The following is a 19,426-nucleotide window of genomic DNA, read 5'->3' as shown; positions in this document are numbered from 1 at the left end:
ATATATATATATATATATATATATATATATATATATATATGATCAATTCGTTTGTATAGTTTTAAGCGAATGAGGAAACTGAAACGAACGGGTATACTTGCTCAAGAAGGGAATAGAAAAAAACATTTTTTATTTCCTCAATATTCGTTTCCTCAATATATATACTTCTACAGTTTATGAACGTAAAATATTGATGTTTATATCTATTTCAAAACCTCCTCTGGCAATAACGTCTTTATTGCTCTCGAAAAAGATGTTAACATTATTGCAAAACACACGCGCATGATATTTAATCACATTTCATAGTCAAAAATACATATACAGATCCAAGTTAGACATTTGAAACTATCACAGTCATGAAGAAACAACTTGGAATTCATGGTAACATTTATTTACTTCCCTAATTGCTTATACATATTTAAAAAATAAATGCTATTTTACATGCAATTAATCACGTTACCCATAGTTGTATACGAAGTCATTATGTCAAGTAGGTATTTGCTTAGACTAATGTTAACTACTATTGTGAATTTTATTCTTGTGACAAACGAAGGAACGTTATGTTAATGCTTTCTCATTAGATTACGTTAAATAAAATTCTACTAAAGACAAGAGTGCAAAAAATGTAGCCATATTCTTGTATTACATTACATTACGTTGTTTGGCCAGAAAAGGAATAGAGATATGATATAATACTAAGTTATTTGGAAATTCTTAAATCGGAAAATAAAGCTTCCAACTATATTGCTAGAAACAAATGATGTAAAGTTTCGCCTCCGCAGGCTTTTGCCTACAATGTTCTTCTAATCAGTAAAGTTTCAAAATACGGTATAGGCCCTATTTTCTCATTCTTTCGAATTCGATAGAACTCGACACATTTTTCAGGTCCATATTATATTTTCTGTCCAATTCTCGAAGTAGAAGCTCGTGGACAAGAACTTTCCCATTTGGACTTTACTTTGAAATTCATTTAAACTCACCTTAAATAATCTAACTAGCTTTTTCGATATTCCGAATTCTGCAAGAATGTTCTACAGCGTTTCCTTCCTGATAGAGTGGTAAACTTTCTGAAATGTGGCAAACTTTCTTAAATCCGTAAACAATTAATATATACAAGTATTAAATTCCTTTTATTTTTAAGAATTTGTCTAAAGCAATATCTAGTCGATAGTTGAGCAATTTAATTTAAATCCTCACTGATAATATCCAATAATTTCTATAAAAAGGCCTTGTGTCCATCTTAAACATAAATTAAATATAACTTTCTTACAAGGTTGTCTGTATTCTTTATTATAAATTAACGAGAAATGTTACAGTTTCGGAAGTATATCACTTCCTTCTTCAGACTACTATTCCAACTGAAATCATAGATAACGTAACATAATTTGTTATCTCTACCAATCAAGAATCATTTTTCATTTTTCATTAAAATTCAAAATAAATGTCCATTGTTGTGACAATTTTAAACTCTTAACAGAAAGAATACATTGTTAATTAATCTTTATATTACTTTTAACATATTAACTAAATTAAATACTAATTAACTATCTAAATATTGAAATTTTCTACCTAATATTGAATACTAAATTTTCTACCTGAATATTGATTACTAATTAACTACGTGATTATTGAAAAACATAAATAAAATGAAGAATGGGAGAACATTTTGAAAAGGGAAGAAAGAAGAAAAGTAGAATATAAGGACAATATAGGGTTAAATTTTATTTATGTTTTTACGCTCCTCTCTTTGAGAATACTCTCTGATACTCTCTAATATTAAGGAAAGAAGAATGGAAGAAAAAATGAATTAATGGAAGAACACAAAACGAGAAATGTACAACTTTCAAATCTTTCCATACAAAATGAGAGAAGAATGAAGTTTATCTAGTTTTACTACCTTCATTATTACCCAAAAGTGTGATGGAAATACTACACTCACAACAAAATGTACTTATTTACATCAGCATTTTTAATTGTCTCTTCCAATTAAGGAAAATATTTGTTCACGAGCTATTTGATTAACGTAGACGATCGTAATTGTTGGACCATGCACTCATATATTAAAGGAAATAAACTCATATACAGTAATATCACTGTTCAAGTTTTCTAAGTTTTCAAAATTTTGTTATTTGTATAGCGTGGGAAATTCAAGAGGAAAATGGGAATTTCAGCTTCCTGAGATTTAATTTTATAACGTTTCATGCTAGCATCACTGGTTGGATTTTTGTTTACAACTGGAGATTTGTGTTGCTTTAATTTCTTTATAGCGATTTCTATTTATCTTCAGAACATTAGAACACAAACATTAGATTCTGGCGGCGTGTTAAATAAATTATCGAACAAATTATTCCATCTATTCAAGATGCTATCTGTATCACTATTAATTGAAGCGCTTAGAGGATAAAGGTGTTATGCAACAAATTAAATATGACGAGAAAATTGACTTTCACAACTTTGTCCTTTAACATACCAGCTTCACCGTTTTTAAATATCTGCACTCAGACGAGGACTCAATAAATAATGTGTTACGTAGCGTGATTAATGTATGACAAGTGCATGAATCGCCAGAATGCAACGTTTCAAAAATGTAACATAATACCGTTCTCCTCTAAACACTTCAATTGTTTCATGATCACTCTTTAATATATAAGTGCAAAGTTGATTGGCTTTCTTAAATTGTATGATGCCCTTATACATAACCGGAACATTTTGTTTTTATTATTGTCTTCAAGTTTATTCATTTTAGCTTTTAAAACATCTCTGTTTTTTTTTTTTTTTTTTTTTGTTCAAAACATTTTAGAAGTTTTCTGTTTGGTACTAAAGAAATGATATGCAGTTATATTGTTCGGATTTTTTTAGTCAACGCAGTTTAGCCTGTTTTCTCTTCTCCGCTAGTTTGATGCTTCCTTGGCGAACCATAATTTTTTCCTATATACTTCCGTGTTCTCCCACATTTTTTTTCTGATAGTTTAATACTCGTAATTTCAACTTAAGCTTCTCCAACAATTGTGCATTTCACACTTTTTAAAACCTAGTACCTACTTGATACTTCAATCATGTATTTCCATCTCCCGGGTTTTTCGCTATTTTTGTCTCTTCCCCAAACTTAAAAATCAACGTTACAATTATAACGCGGAAGTGGAAGCAGCAAATCAGGAATGGTGTTGCCAGCAGCCACCACAATTCTTCTCCGACGACATGAAGAAACTCGTTTCGCGTTGGCGCAAGTATGTTGGCCGTAATGGGAACTGTGTTGAAAAATAATTCCACCATTTGTAGCTGATATTCAAGATTTCCACTGATACCTTTATCGGTGCTATCCTTTAAAGACCAAGGTATCACCTTGCAGTCATTACTTTATCAATCTCCATCGTACTTTCCTAAGTGAAGTTAAGGTGTCGGAATTTGTCCAAGGTTTGTGCGAATGTTTCTGAACAAGTCTGTCTTTCGCTTAGTGAAGTTGTTAGTCCCACATCAAAACCCCAACCTGGAGAGCCATCCCTTGTCATCTGTCCGCGACTGTTTTTGCAATATATTCTCAGCTAACCTCTATATCAAGAGGAATTCTCCCCTATCTGCAACCTGAGGAAGCACCATGCCGAGGAGACAGAAAACCGTATTACACACACAAGCATACCTTGGGCTTTCTCGGCAATCACTCCTGTGGCACGATTAGTTCATATTTGCCTTTTTAATAGTTTCCAATTATTCATATCATTATGTCTATTGTTTGTTGTGTGTTTGCAGACAGTAATATCTACTTTGGTTAGTGGCCAAAATAAAACCTTCTCAATAAAATAAAATATTCAATTCCCAGTACTTCCCATTCCCTATTTATTCAAAAATCCCAGTCATAGTACTTCACATTAAGGTATTTTGTATTTGTATTTTTCAGTCCATCTCACTCGTGTCCGTACTGCCATCTAATCTTTCTAAATCTGTATGTTTGCGATTCTGTAGTATTCTCAGTTTACAGCAAATAATACTGTGAATTGGATGATGTAAACTGTCAATTTATTTTATTCTATTCATCATACATAGATTCTAACATGTAGGATTAAGCTGTGATATTTACCTTTCAAGAAATCACGTATATGTTCTGTTGCCATCGCTATCAATATGGCACGGCCACGGTGGCTTAATGGTACAGCATTCACCTCTGGTGCATGGGTTCCTTGGTTCGATCCCAGCTCGTGGCAAGTGAACTTTCGAGCGGACAAACACCATGTGTGTGGATTTTCTCGGTGTTCTCCTGCTCCCTCTCGGTTTCTTCATTCCATCATTTTGATTTATTTCTCATCTTCACCGTTTCCTTGAATCTAGCCAGCATAAGTGGGTGACGTAAAAGTGAAAGATTTAATCTGACTTCATTTATCGATATGATGTTATTGGACAGTATGTCAAACAGACATGTGATATTTGTACCTAACAAAATTTGAATGTTTTTAATTAAGGAGTTACAAACAAGAGTGTAGTTAAAAGGTTCACGTCACATAGTAATGTATATATACTAAGTATGTTATACTGTAATATTGTGTCTTCTCGAGGAAGGAGAACCGGTGATAGACAGTGTTGTCAATCTCGCTCTTCCGTTATAACGTTATCATAACAACTGTAGTCTTAACAACCACGGATACCTACACCATCTTTATTTTTTTGTCTCGTTGATATATTGTAAATTATCTTTTTGTTTTCTTTGAAATACACTGAAATATTAATAGTTTTATTTTTATCATTTGGTACAAGTTAACACAAGTGTAACTTGTATTTTTTAAATATGAATTTTGCGTTATATACAAATGCGAAAAAAATAAAATGATGTTAAATGGTTATAGCACCAGTCCTCGCCCCGTTCTACTCTATAGGTTAACACCGGGTATAATAACATTTATAATTGTTAATGTTTAACAAATTTATTTACTTATTCATATATTTGTTTGCTCGATAACCATGTCAACCTCAATATCACATTCAGTAGGTTCCGGGCTTAAGCTCCCCGAAATTTTATTTACTATATTAAAGTAAATTAAATATCTTGCAGAAGTTACACATTTCCAGGACTAAAGTTAGCACAGCATCCTGAAACGAAGTCTTAAATACACCGCTGACCACATTTATATAAAATTCTTCTAGGACTTCGAAATACATAATACCTTGTACACAGTGACATCTAGAGTGATCAGGCAGAAAAGAATAACCACACAGACCGATACGTATTGTCATCAAGCAGACAAGTGATAATGGAAATATAGACATCTATTACCAGCAAAAAAAATAACAGTACACATAGCGATATCGATTATCATCAAGCAGACGCATTTTTTGCATATTCTACCCTTGACATAGGAACAAAATACACTTTTCTGATTGGTTGCAGTTTGCGATTGTCCAAACTTTCTGGTGCATGTATTTTGTTTTATAGTAATAGAAGAAAATCGTCACTTTGTTGAAATTGAAGAAGAAAATTGAAGAAGCAGCTGAGGTTAAATTTATATCATCGGGGTCGTTATGGTAGTCTCACAGAATATATCAAGTAAACTTGTCCTAGTGTAATATACCAATAGTAACAGCAACATAACTGTGCATAACTGTGCATGTTGTACTAGAGTGTTTTCTCCTTCGTATGAGCCCCTGTGACTCTTTTGTTTAACATATATGTTCCAACTGGAACGTGAATTGGTCTCAGACCAATGAATTAGGCCTAATCAAATCTATTTCTGGCAATTGGCAGGAGTCGTGTATTGACAAAGAGGGTAGGGTGTACTTTCATATAAAACTTTCCAAGACAATTCTATCTAATGCGTCATGGTACAAGGAACATCTTATATTGATAGTAGCATTGCCCAATAAAACAATACGGAATAAACAGAGGAGTGAAGAAAAGTGAAAAATCCAAATGTTTTACGGAACGACACCCGAAACACAGGAGATACAGAGGAAAGAAGGATATGGGATCATGTGAAGATTGCAATGCAGAAGGTACACTGGCAGAGAAAGAACTTCAAAATGATTAAAGCAATCAAAATGACATGTATACAGCAGTATAGTAAGTCAACATTGTACCCTCAGACATGGTTAATAACATAATATGCAATGTAGTGTTGCCAACTGAGCAGAAAATGAAGTTTTGTCAAATGGTACGGAATACAAATTATAACATCTATCAAATCTAATTATGAGTAGAACCATACCTGTGAAGTCTTGGTGAACAGTGTTGCCAACGTTTGAAGATAGGCCTATATGAATTCCTATATGAATCTTGCTATATGTTGCTTATGTACTGTGTTTTGGTACTATTCTTACATTTTCATTTCGTAGAAATGCTTCGACACTAGCTTCGTCCGTTATTTTTGTACTTGAGTGATTATATTTTTGCTTTTCTCTCTTAATTTAGTTTTGAACTAGTTCGAATCGGGTACTCTATATACTCTTCTATCCAAGATTCATATAGGAATTCATATTGGCCTATCTTCAAACGTTGGCAACACTATACACCAAGACATCATAGGTATAGTTCTACTCATAATTACATTTTCTAGATGTTATAATTCGTGTTCCGTGTCATTTAACAAAAGTTCATTTTGTGCTCTGTTGGCAACACTGCATTACATATGATGTTATTAAGCAAATCTGTGGGTACAATGTTTGCTTTAATGTCATTTTGATTACTTTAATCATTTTGAAGTTCTTTCTATGTCAGTGTATCTTTTGCATTGCTATCTTCACATGATCCTAAATCATTCATTCCTCCGTATTTCCTGTGTTTCGGGTGTCGGCCCGTAAAACATTTTCTTCACTCCTCTATCTATTGCATATTGTTTGATTGTGCAATGCTACTAACAATATAAGGTGTTCCCTTGTGAGTATTTACCATATTAATCTGCCATCTGAGAATGACCAACCAGCTTCTGGTGTTAATTTTGTATTTCTCCGTCATATTCTCGAATTTGTTTATGGAAATAAAATAGTTAATGCCAGCTGAAACTTTACAATTAGCTTGTGTATAACTTGTTATTTTCAAAACCAAAAAAACCTACTATTCCAGTCATTTATATTCTAGTATGCTTCCGCTTTTACACTACAGTATTTTCGTGATATTTAATTGAATTTTCCATAGACTTTGCAGTATTGTTATGTTATTAAGTTGAATTTACTTTACACGTTTCAAAATGTTGAATTTTCATCAGTAATATATATTTAATGCATTTTAGAAAATAGTGTAAATGTATGTCCAATTGCAGTGTCTGTGCCGAAGAGAAATAGACTTGGATCATACTTCCTTATTATAGCAGCAGTTCGACTTAGGTATTTCTACCTCACTTCATGGATACAGCACGCGCTTTAGTAACACGTATTTTCTACTTCCCACTTCAGAAAAAAATGTTTCGTGGGGCACACTTAGTGTTCGAGGGGCACATATTTTTACACGGTACTATTATCTTTATTATTATACGTATTATAGACATATTATTTTGGACTCCTCCGGGGAGGCACTGTCAGAGCTCCGGGAGACAGTGTCTACTCGAAGAAAAATGTCTGGAAGGAACACTGCTTCCCACCTGCACTATGTAATCACTGTTCTCTCTGTAATGCTATTATACTATAGTAATGATGTAAGGAAACTAACTAACAAAAACATCCCTCAAAAATTAGACACAAAACAAAACTGCTAATGCACCCAAAACAACCTATTAAATCCACTGCACTGTTAAAGTTTTATTCGCTACGCAGAAGGGAGTGTTGATTGCTGATTCACATTGAGCTCCTTGCTAGCCCACGGGTGACATCAGCATTTGGATTCATCAAAAACAAACGCTTATAGAAACCGAACGAGACGGCCTAGCAAGATTTAAAAAAAACACGTCTTTCTTATTTTTCAATTAAAAAAGAAAGAAATGAAAGCAGTGTCATAATTCATGGGAGTCCAGTTGCACACAGCAAGGAAGTATTTTGGTAGTACTAAATGGTAGTATTTTATAGTACTGGAGAATTGAAACAGTTCTTTGTGAGACACGACGTATTTTTAAAACTCTATTTATAGTTTAAAAAAAATTAAAGAAAAGATTTTATGTTCGATGTCTCGCATTTTCCAGCTTTTATATGATTTCAGCCTTTGGATAGAAGATTATACAAAGTACTTCCTTTTTATTACGATAAATATGTTCCTTTTCGTTTGTGAGGAACATTTTTTTATTCAAAAGGATACACTAGTCGGTTTTTGTTTTGTTCATGAGGAAAGTAAGTTTTCACAAATAATAATTTATATGACATGTGCAGATAATGTCTCGGTGAATTAAAATTTTTGAAATACAATAAAAATGTTTTGAAACAAATGGTTCATTTATAGAGTTCAGAAGAAGTGGTTATAGCGACCTTGAGTTTGTGTAACATATGCTTTCTTACAAATAGTGTATTAATATCTGCAAATAGAAGCATGAACGTCTTACGCCTGTGCACCTTAGCGACGAAATCTGGAATGACTGTTGTGAATTTATACATTACTTTAGTAAGAATAAAAGGAAAGATAATGGCGCAAAAATTCCACAAAATTCTACCTAGTATAAAAAGTTATCAGCCTGTGCCATCTCAGTTCTCTTTACTTATGAAATTTACAATTTCATGATAAGACAGAGGGAAAAGACAGTATACTTCCAGAATTCCGGCACAGACTTTGTCGCAGGGGAGCATTGTTTTGTCACCAACTAAATCTTCCTGTATGTTCCTATATGCCGCTGTATTTTAATGTTAATTGGAATGTGTCCAGATGGATAAGGTACTGTAATTGAAAGGTACACATTTTGCAATCCATTGTAAAATTAAAACTAACATTCTATTTCAAAACTTTAACACATGTAAGTTACAAGCGTGTTTGATGGATATAACAAATACAGGTTCGTGATTGCACCAACATGTCTGATAAATGTTCAAGAAGGAGCATGACTTATCCTAGCTAATGATGATTCAGTTCTGTTTCGGACACTTTCTATACATTCTGCAAATCGAATATCACTGGTTTTATTCTTCCCGATGCCATTTCCATGTTCAAAAGGAAGTTTTTTCAGACAAATCAGGTTTCACAAACGGCTTATTCAATAGTTGTCTCGTAATTTCTTTAGCTTTATTTACATCTGAAGCTCATTAATGGTCATCACGTCTCTGCCTCTATCTTGCAAATTACCACTGTCACTTGTTAGGTAGTTTGGCTGAATCACTTAACCCTTTCTTATGGAGTTACGATGAAATCACTCGTCGTGCTCCAACCGAAGATCAAAACCGGGCGCTGGAGTTGTTACATCTATTTTGAATACAGATTTGCTGGATGCAGGCAAAGTAGGCAACTATTTCTTTAACTATAAATGAACTCTGTGATTAAGAACAAAGAAGCAAGTGTTACTCCTGAATTAAATTATGGACAACACGATTCCTACGAGACAATATTAAGCTCTATGATACAGAGTTGGCAAGTACTGGAACTGGTTAATAATTATAAATTCTTAACAGAAAAGGTGCTTCTTTCGTTGTTCGGCAGCAAAAATTCACTTCTTCAATATTGTACTGCCCTGGGAAATATTTCCAATATCTAGATATCGAGAGTATTAGCGTTGTATTCCCCTAGTAGAAAAATAAATCCCTAGTGTCCGAGGTACATTACATTGCGTCAGAATCTAAAGGTTTAGAGGTTAGGTTATTATGATAGCCATTTAGCTCTATCACCTTTCTAGTCGAATATCTGCAAAACATATCGCATCAATAGCGAAGCACTGGTATACGTAGGTACCTGTACCTCAATTACTTCGAAAATTATTTCTCTACATAACGAACTGGTAATTTAGCGACAGTGGCTGACAAAATGTTACATAATATAATGACTAATGTTTTCCTTGCTTTCTTTTTCAGGTCGCTAACGAAACAGCGCAAAATACCAAACATCTTACTTTAACACTACTAAGAGCATTATCGTAGATACTTTTATTGCTGGTGTTACTCTGTCATTACAAACTGTATATTACAAAAGAGTCCAATAAAATAGTATGTTAACTAATTTATTTTTCTTTACATTTCTCCAATCCTATTCTGTAGATAATTAGATTAAAATTCTTCAATTTCATGGAAACACAATTGTAAGCGATATTTCTGCTAAAATTGAGTTATAATATGAAATTGGTTGGAATCAGAAGTAGGCATTGGAAAACGAAATGAAATTTTTGAGTTTTACGTCCCACGAAAAGTAGGCATTGAATGTTAGGAATTGTATATATACGTTCCCTCCGATTTGTATATACAAATTCTCTAATTTCATTTCTACCTTTTTGGAAGTGATGCGCATGCTAATTCCTGCACCGTCTTCAAACAACGTTCTTCCACGTTTAACATGCCGCTGCCGCACAAAAACTGTGTACGAATTATGTAAGTTTGCTCTAGTCTGTTTAGCGTCTCTATTTGATTCGCCTTATTTAATGGAAAACTTTATCAATAATTATTTGTTCTAGCTTTTTGTATGGAGAGTAATATCAAACAACAATACACACATGCTTATAAAAAGCTACAAAGATAGCTCTGGGTGTTAATACGATGAGGTTACTTAGCACACAGGCCTAGCAACAATGAGGCTCATAACTGCGAGCGCTACTTAGTATTCCCAGTTGTTGAAGTGCTACGGAACTGATTTAGACATTTTGATACAACCTTGAATTTCAACGACTTCATAAACTAAACTACTGACAAAATGATACAAGGTTTGTCTTCAGAACAAGATACATGCGTGTAATAATTTCAGAAAGATTTTTTATCGTATTATTACGGGAAACAATTACTAACGTAACCTTACGTATCTAAAAAAAATCTCTCGTAATGTGTATTGGCAAACAAAAGTATCATACATTGAGGTTATTAAAGTCGAAACGTTATGGTCATCTAAATTTCCTTCTATTCATGATTTCTATCCACCTCAGTTAATGTTCTTTCATAAACTATTCAATCAAATGCTACAGAAAAAGGAAATGAATATTGCTCCAAACTATTCAAAACATCCGCAATTTGCGAAGCGTAAAGAAATAATCATTCCTCTCATGTAAGAAACAGTTTGGGATTTTGTTTAGAAAGATAATGAAAATGTGAACTCATTAGTGAAGAGTGTTTAAATATGACATTAGGAATCCAAACTTTCACAAATCTATCTTCAGTAACAACTCATAAAAGACTCGCGAACATTAAGATTCGAAATGAAGATCTTTGGAGTCACTTGATTGCTTTTCGGTAAATCAGGTAAGTATTTAAGAGAAAATGGAATTAGATGTCGTTACCTGATATTGTATCTGTATCTTGTAAAACATTTAGAGCAAGGAAGGTTGTAATCCACTTATGTATAGTAGCTCTACTGTTCAGGTGTTAGTAGAACCAAAGTAATATGTCCAATTAGCTTCTCATGCTTTTACAAGTTTTGCTCTATGGCGATCAGAAGAAATCAAATATATCAACATGGACCATCTTATTCTAATTCATTATTGCGATCACTTGCATCCAAGTGACAAATTTCATAATCACTGCCGTCAGGCTACAGCTCTGGCTCCTCATTTTCCTCCTGAAACGATTGCAGAACAATAATCTTATGTTTCTTCATCTCTGTCTTCCGGAGTTTCTACATTTTACTTGTTACATATATAGGCGCGAGGTTGACAATTGTTACTCAAACGCACTTTGTTACACAAACTGTAGATGGGAAACAGAAGTGTACTACTGCCGCCAGAACAAACATCAACAATTAAAGTTCAGGTACTGAAAGACGTGACTTCGAACACCAGCACAAAGTTGCAAGCTTGAGACAAAAATCACTGGGGGACACCACGCGGCGAATCTGGGGTTAATATTCGACTTGACTTATTGATATCGTCCATCAATTGTAACCTCTTCACCCCTCCCTCCCTTACCTGCCACCATACCCTCTAGCAAATAACTCATGTTATAGTTCTTACTAAGCCAATGTTTCAACCAGATTCTCTTCCTCCTCTCCATAGTATTTAAAACTATTCTTTTGTCATCCTATCATTTATAACACCCCTGCCATTCCTTTTCCGCTTGACACATCTAAATTTTTCCATTCTTCTCCACACCCTCATTTCGAAAACTTACAATTGTTTTTTTTATTATTATTTTTGTGTAATGTCCATGTTTCTTCCCGTACAGCACAACATTCTACACGAAGCATTTTATAAGTCATTTTCTCAACTCTTTGTTCAAAGTCCTACACAACAGACTTTTCTTTCCCCTGAAGGCATACTTCACCATTCTCGTACTTACTTGAATTTCACTTCGCATATTCTATTTTATCCCCTCCTTTTTCTCAATTTGACATCGACAGCTTTGTTCAAATCACCATGGTTTGTGTCTTTCTAACATTTATTTTCATATATTCTTTACAGTCCTTCCTCAAGTTCTCTAACATCTTATTGATTTTCTTTCCACAAACTGCCACAAATGTCATATCATCTGCAAACCATATATGTTTAAACATTCTACCTTCTACCGGAATGCCGCCTTGATTATGTGGGCTCATTCTCAGTATCCCTTCTAGACATTGAAACGCCCCTATCGAGGCCCAACCACTACAACGCGGGAAACACATCGAACGATATGGCCAACAGAAAGGGCTTTACGCGGCCAAGATACACGCTCAAGAATTACTGATGGAATGAAAATCCAAAGGATTGGCAATATTGCAAAATACACATTCAAACGGAAAAAATCAAATGAAAAACACAACAACTCAGATTTATAAGTTTATTTACAATTAATAATACAGAGTCAAAATATTCTTCTTCTTCATGGTAAGGTTTGATACAATAAACATTGTACGAAATAATTATTTGAATTCTTTCTTGGATGAAAATTCAATTAAGATTAGATACAATGCAATCAAAGGCCAATCCAGGACCTCTCCCATTAAAGGCAACAAGATTCCTGATTTCTTTCACAGACGTCGGAGGCTAGTCTAGGATCTCACCATCATCAGACTAAATCTTCAACTGTTAAAGCTTCAGAACTTTCAAGTCTAATTTGTTTTCTACTTTTTTAGTAAAGATTCCCCATAAATAAAATAATATTGCCGAGAGACATCCTTGCTGTGGAACACATCTTCCAATATCACTCCCGTGCCACTTCCTTTCTTATTCTAATACTTTGGTGGTTTATATATGTGTTCCTTATGAGTTTTCAATCTTTCCCTTCCAACCCAATCTTCTTTAAGGCTTCCAACAAATATTCACAATTCACGCTGTAAAAGTCTTTTCTAGAAACTTTTTCCGGATTACTATAATAGTTCAATTGCATCTCTTGTGTCTTCACCTCTCCTGAACGCGAACTGTTCCTTTTCAGAGCAATCGTTTATTCTTTCGTACAATCTTCTGTTCAGTATTCGAAGCAAAATCTCTTCTACATGTGAAATAAGAATATTAATTCTCTAACTCCTACATCACTCTGTGTTCGATTTCTTAACCATTGGAATCATGACAGTGTTCACGAAGTCTCTTGCGAAGTTGCGCACTCTCCTGTTTCTGTATTTCATTACAGAGACGGAACAATTATTTCTTCTCCTTGTTTACCATATTCTTTGTCATTACGATTGGTATGTTATTTATCGCGGGTGCCTTTCCATTTCTAATCTCCGATATAGTTTTCTCAAATTCATCCCGAAGAATACTAAGCCCTTTATCATCCTCCAGTGCTTTATTTTTTACTTATATATTTAGGCCCCACAGTCTACCTCTAGTGTTATATAAGCCCTCAATATATTATTTCCACATTCCTAAGACTGCATTTCTCTAACTGAATACCTTTCCATTTGTATTTTCTACTGCAATCGTAGTATCAACTTGTTTCCTTCAAAGTTCTATAGCTTTTACATCCATGTACATTTTGTCATATTTCTACACTCTTTGTAATTCTTCTATGTACTCGTATTTTCTTTTATAAACCTCTTTTCTTCCTCTGCTTTTTCTCGTTGTAAATTGTAGTTTAATTTTCTATACATGTTTCTACTCTCTTCTATATCAACCTGTTTACATGTCTTCCTTTTCCTCATATTCTGCAACATCTATTTTATAACTCATCGTTTTTCCGCCCTTTTGTGTTCGTGGTAACCAACTACTTTTCCGCAGCGTGCTGTATGAATATGCTCCAACAGTCTGTTATTACCATCAACTGCCATTTCCTCGTTTCAATACTCTTATTCGAATTATTTAACCAAAACTTTCCTTGCTTTTTTTTTCTTTTTTTAGTTTTCAGTATCCAACATCTTGTTGCCTACATTTCCCCCTACATTTTTCAGTTGAAAATTCATTTTGTTATGAATAAATTATGGTCAGAGAAAATGTCGGTCCCAGGTAGAGTCAAGCTATTAGGACACCTTTCCTGAATTATACCATAGAATGTATGATATGTTCAGCCGTCTATTGAGGATTCCTATCTATATTTGTTACTTCTTTTCTAATTGATCCAGGTGTTGTAATTACTATTAATTCTGATTACAGAAATTGTTTAGTCCCTCTGCCCTTTCACGTCATTCGCCTAAACCGTATTTGTCTAAGACACTACCTTCCTGCTTTTCTTCGACAATTGCAATGAAATCTTCGATTACAATTACGCGTGCACTCCTCTTCTCCGTGTCTATAATTTCATTTTATTTTCTCATTATTTTCGTCCACTTCTGCAATTGTATGTGCAATCAACGGTGCATATTTCTGTATCACTACTAGAAGTTTTCATAACTCTATAATCAACACATTCTAGTTTCACTACCTTCTCTTTAGGCGCTCACCAAGAATTATACCTTCACTGTTGTGATGGCCCTTTTCATTACCTGAGTACACAATTCTTTATCTTTCTACGGGGAAGAGTAGTATGGTACTTTGTCTTTCTCTCTCCAGCATTCCATTACAATAACATCTGACTTCACAAACTACTACCAAATTTGGACATATTTTTATTTCTCTTTAAGATTTTATAATTTGGCTCTGTATGGCATAGTACGTACGGTCCATGTATCTATCCTAAACATTTACATCTTTCTTTTCTTTCTTTCTCCATCTCATTTTCTTACATCGTTACTTTCTCATCTAATAGTCCTTTCCAAGACATCTCCTCCTGCAGATTCGCATAAGAGGATATTTTAGATCTGCAACTATTTTCACTTGGTGGTTACCGGTTGCGCCTGACAGTATCCCGGATGTGAAAGTTGCTCCGACAGCACCTGGGACTAACGTCCAAGTTGACATACCAATCACTACGACTTTCGAAAACTAGGATGCTGGTGAATTACTGCTTCTCCCAGAAGCCTCCTCGTATGGTAACTAAATTTAAACCAAATTGGTAAGGGCTACCCTCTTACTATTTGGCGCGAGAGTAGAAATGTAGGAAAGTGAGGTAGAGAAAGAAAGATCTAAATGTTTAGAATATATAACATATCCTTGAATAGAACATGAATGAAGTCAACGAAAACTACTCAAATTTCAGTTAATTTCAAAGAAAAACTTGAAACGAAAACTCAAATAAATTATGAGTATGAAAATCAAACAGAATGTTCAACATAGTTAAACAAATACTACGTACATTTATCTTATTTTAAATATTATATAAGAAAAATAAAGTTAATGGTTCTTGACATTTGCCAGAATGTTGTTGTGAAAATACGACAAATTGGATTTTCAGGATGTCTCTTTACGTAAGCATTAACAAATTGTATAATCTATTTCTCTACCTTCCGGAATTCGATTTACGACTTTCTACAGCGACACAGTCAGGCTAGTTGTTGCCCGGGCCAAGAACTCGCCTTTGAAACCGCCTCCTCTGACCAACCAAACCAAAACGCTTCCCGACTGCACCTGAGAGTGGCATCACAGATTAATATTCCTATTCCATTTTTTCCTTAGTGGTAAAACTTGATTGCAAAATTGCACTACATAGTTTAATTTTGAGTATATGATAAAACACCAAACTAATTCCAAATAATTTGAGACTAGCATGCTTGACATATTCTTATAGTCTCATCATAACGTAATGTTTTTTTAAAATTATATCGGTATGTGCATATTTTTAGAATGAATGAACATTTTGTTGCTGTAGAACAGAATATAAGTCAACCTGTAGTCTCGAGTATTATACTCGGACATTTAAATCGATGTAAGTTAAATGGAGACACATGAAGCTGGAACTAAAATTTAGCTGTGTGAGCTCTTTTGGCTGCAAAGGTTTTTACAATATCTTCAAAAAGATATTTCAAGGCTAACTTATTGGTCTACGGATATGATCCTAATATTGGTGAGTCGTTGTTCTACTGTTCAGTCTCTGAGATAATTTTTTAGATCATTAGTTTGATAAAACTCCATTCCTTGCCTGACAGAAAAAAAAATATTTGCCCGGCTTTGAGCTCATCATTCCGGCTTGCGGGGCACAAGCCCCGTTTGCCCCCTCCCCCGCCTTAGTTACATCACTGACTATCTAACAAAGTGTTATTTTTATTTTTAAAATAATATTCAATCTTCTGTTATACTACTACCTCTACTACTACTAGTACCACTACTACTGCCACTATTATTATTATTAGTATTATTATTATTATTATTATTATTATTATTATTATTATTATTATTGGTAGCAGTAGTAGTATACAAAGTTAATCAGGAAACTTAGATTTTGATTTCTTTCAGCTCTGGTGACTGCTGTAGCTGAAAATAGAGTAAGTCGTAATATTTTTTCTTTTGACTGACTTATACTGAGAAAAGAAAGAGTTTTTTTTTTTTTTTTAATAATGTCCTCAAGACATCATGCATTGCGTACGTAAGTTCTAAGGTGGAATATGCAGCGATAAAATGGGGTTGTAACAGTAACAAATATATGAACAACATCGAAAATATTCAAAATAAATGTGTACGAATTTGAACATATAAAAAACCAGGGATATATCCAAAATTTGAGAAGTATGAGGATCTTCGAAGCAAATATTCATTACAATCACTTGAAAGCCTGAGGACGCATTTTATTTTACCTTTTTTTATGTAATAATTCATAGTACAGTATACTTATTATTAGAAATCAAACTTCAGGTCCTACCTAGAACAACGAGACCCCATAATAGCATATTCCATCTCTCAGTGAAAAGGAGTAATGCATTGGATTTATCATATGTCAGAAACAAAAATGTGTTTATTGTATAATACCTAGGTAAGATGTCACAAGAACACCCAGAGACAACCATTCTCAGTTTCACACAGAATTTTATTCTAAATAAGTGAGGTGTGTATCGTGTTATATGTATTTTAAAATATTTTGCTTTTTGTATTATTATCTGTATTTTAAACTATATTAACATCATGGAAAACTGTAATTAGGCATTTGCTTGTTGTCTTCTGGAACAAATATGTAAACAAATAAATATTTTTTGTTCATACAAAATATTTACATTCATTGATATATTCTAACTGTATTTTTGGATTGTTGTGAAATGAGGTTTACTACATATAAAATCTCGCTATGGAACAATTGTACTCATAACGTGTGGCTTTTATACAAATAAATAACAAATAAATGTCTCAAATACTTAATTTTGTTGTAATTACTTGAGTTTCATATAGGTGTTTTGCGAAATCCAGTATTTCGATTGCTACTTAATTTACACACCATATTTAAAAATTACCTTTTCTACATTTTACGCTCCGTTAATGTATTGTTAGCCGTTATAGCTAATTCTCTTATCGTTTGGATCAATCCGTAAGTTGTATATTGATGCCTTGTATAACTTTAATCCTTGAATGGATTTGCAATTCCAAAGTATCCAATTAACACTAAATACAAATATATTATATATGGTGTAGTGCGGTACTTCAGTTATTTAAATCGTACTTAGATTTTTATTCTACAACACATATTCCTTCAAATTTTTATATTCGTAGTCACTGTAAGGAAATTTAAATATACACAGGATGTTGGAAAAGTAATGGAACTTTTTTCTTACAGAGAACCCCTAGCGTCATCTATTGAAGCAACATATTATCTGCTCAACAAAACGAGACCAGAATTCGATTGTTGTGTTATAGCAAGAAACGTTAGCATATCTGGTATCACCTCGTCACAAAAACACGATGGAGCAAGAAGCCAATTTTATTTTTACACAAACACTGGAAATGGTAAAAAACATGTATGGTGATGAGTGCTTATCTTGTACACGTGTGTACGAGTGGTATACGACATTACGTTTAAGTCGGGAGCCCTTAAAAGAAGACCCAAGGCCAGCCAGACCGAAAAACAAAAGGCGCGATGAGTTTGTGGAACAAGTGCATGAAATGATTGCCATTGATGCGAATTCGCCTATGAGATGGATGGCGGAGGAATTAAATGGGACGAAAAACATGTTTCACGAAATTTTAACAAAGGGTTTAAGGAAACAGAAAGTCTGTGCTCGATTTGTTCCGCACACCGACGTTGTCTGGCTTGCTGCTTGCCCTCTGTGCACGAGAGTTTCTAAGCCGTTGCGCGACTGGAAAGCATTGACTGGACTGGAAAGGTGGACAGTTCTTTTTTTCTTCCTCATTATCAGTTCGTGTGAAAAAAGATTACGGCTGTTCCATTTAAATAGGGTCTACTAATTATTTGTGAAATACCACAAATTCGTAAAAAATATAACTTTTTCGTTATTTTGGAAAATTTCTGGGCTCATGCGCGACCGGAAGATATCAACTGATCTAAACCAAATTAAAATACAATATCTTTAGGCTCTATTTGAAGACGTTAAAAACTATTACATTACGAAAACATCTAATTCAAGAATTAAAAAAAAATAATCGATAAAATTATTTTTTAAATATTTTGTCAAACTTTGGGGTCTATGCGCGACCGGAAGATGTCAACCGATTTTGATATTTTTTTTTATTTTTCTTTGTCTATATAATTCGGAACTTTTCCGCGCTATTACAACTTCGAAATAAAAAAATGAATTTTTTCGGTCCACCCTAATTCGCATGGTCGTCTCTTTGTCTATCTCGCTGGTAACATAAGTTATCTTTTCACAACACAGAAGTACTAAGAAATACTACCATCAAAATGTAGTAATGTGTCTAGACTAGACCTGAAATTTAATTTGTTCTTTACGGACTGCATGAAGGGTATGGATTCTCTTTGCTGTCACCGAGGGGTTAGTCTGCACCACCTGCATTTTGTAAACGTTCCCTCGCGTACAATCTCACTGGCAACAGCAAAAGAGCAATAGTATGAGTGCCACGACTTTTCGGCATTCGGATGAACGACCACACTCACACTGTGCTTTGGCAGTTGCTGCAAAAGAGTACTTTCTCCCTTGGTTGCACCTGTGTGGTTGCTTCCTTTAACATTCATGATTCCACAGGCAAACGGATAATAATCAGGCAACTAGAAATTATCT

Source organism: Thermobia domestica, chromosome 8, assembly GCF_964235325.1.
Source record: "Thermobia domestica chromosome 8, izTheDome1.hap1.1, whole genome shotgun sequence".
Lineage (NCBI taxonomy): Eukaryota > Metazoa > Arthropoda > Insecta > Zygentoma > Lepismatidae > Thermobia > Thermobia domestica.
The sequence above is the reverse complement of the archived record's forward strand: the minus strand, read 5'-3'. Positions refer to the sequence as shown.